Source organism: Macrobrachium nipponense, chromosome 2 (genome assembly GCF_015104395.2).
Source record: "Macrobrachium nipponense isolate FS-2020 chromosome 2, ASM1510439v2, whole genome shotgun sequence".
Classification (NCBI taxonomy): Eukaryota; Metazoa; Arthropoda; class Malacostraca; order Decapoda; family Palaemonidae; genus Macrobrachium; species Macrobrachium nipponense.
The window spans coordinates 166,157,042-166,158,216 of NC_087201.1; the positions used below are offsets into that span (position 1 = coordinate 166,157,042).

Here is a 1,175-nt window from a genome sequence, read left to right on the forward strand (position 1 = left end):
TTAAATCTGACCATTTAGACTTTATTGCAATAAGTTCGAAAATACAGAACTGTATTGGCGAAATGTCACACGTGCTCTCTGAATTAAGTCGAAATAGAAAATAAAATGTCTTTACTATGATAGAGAAAGAATTTGCCAAGAACACCTTTCAGAAATTATTTCTCCAGTGAACTATAAAAAAATACTATACAAGAGTGTTCTGCCATTTTGCACACATAAAAGAGAGAGAGAGAGAGAGAGAGAGAGAGAGAGAGAGAGAGAGAGAGAGAGAGAGAGAGAGAATGTTGTACTTGTGTGTGGACGTGTGCTATAGAATTATCCCTTACTGAAATATTTCATTTAGAAAATTAAGTAAAACGTAATTGCTAATAAAATAATATTTTTGCTTGTAATAAAAATATAAAATGACAACGTATTGTTGTAATCAGTAACCCATGTCTCATCTGATATCAAAGGTTTCGTAATATTACCCTCTAACTATTTCCTTCTTCCCATCGAACTGATTCACATCCTCAAATATTGCTTCTAAATACTAAGTCTATTTCGGTTAATAAAAATGATGGAACATATTAAAGATTGAATATTCGCAAAGAAAGTGGCTATGAATATGAGATGCGGACGTCGCAGTACAAGAATTTTCTGTCTGTGATTAGCGTTGGAAAGCAATCCTCACTAATGTCATCTAATTGTTAATAAAAAAAATCACTTATCTTAATAGCCAGCATCAGACTCGTTAACAAATGACGGGTAATAATAAATGAATATATGTCTTGTCTTGAGTTCGGATACGAATTATTCTAGTGGTGACAGGCTTTGTTTATTTTTTTTTTTTTTTTCGCCTGGAGCAGAAAGGGGGTGGAATCTTGGGACGGTTAATAGAAGCTGTGAGCGAAGCAGTTAAAGAGGAAGTGAAGAATATAGGAGTGACCAGCGTTTACGACTTCACGGACCAAACGACGCCATTCCGTGGCCCCAAATCCTTCAGCACGGTTGCGTCTTTCCCTTCCTCGTCTTCACCGTACTCATCCTGGCACGCGCCTCCCCCGTGGCATCTGTCCCCTCCGTCGACGTGCGTCTGGCTCAGCGTCAAGGAGAATGGCGGACACTTCATGAATCCCGTTAAACTGCAGGGGATTCTTGGTCTTCATTCAGATCAGGTGAAGTCCTTTTTGAAT

At 38.2% G+C, this 1,175-nt stretch overlaps 1 pseudogene; it reads left to right on the forward strand.

The window, feature by feature from the left end:
* Positions 1 to 1,175, forward strand: part of LOC135221362 (putative neural-cadherin 2) — a 33,869-nt pseudogene that overhangs the window by 32,005 nt on the left and 689 nt on the right.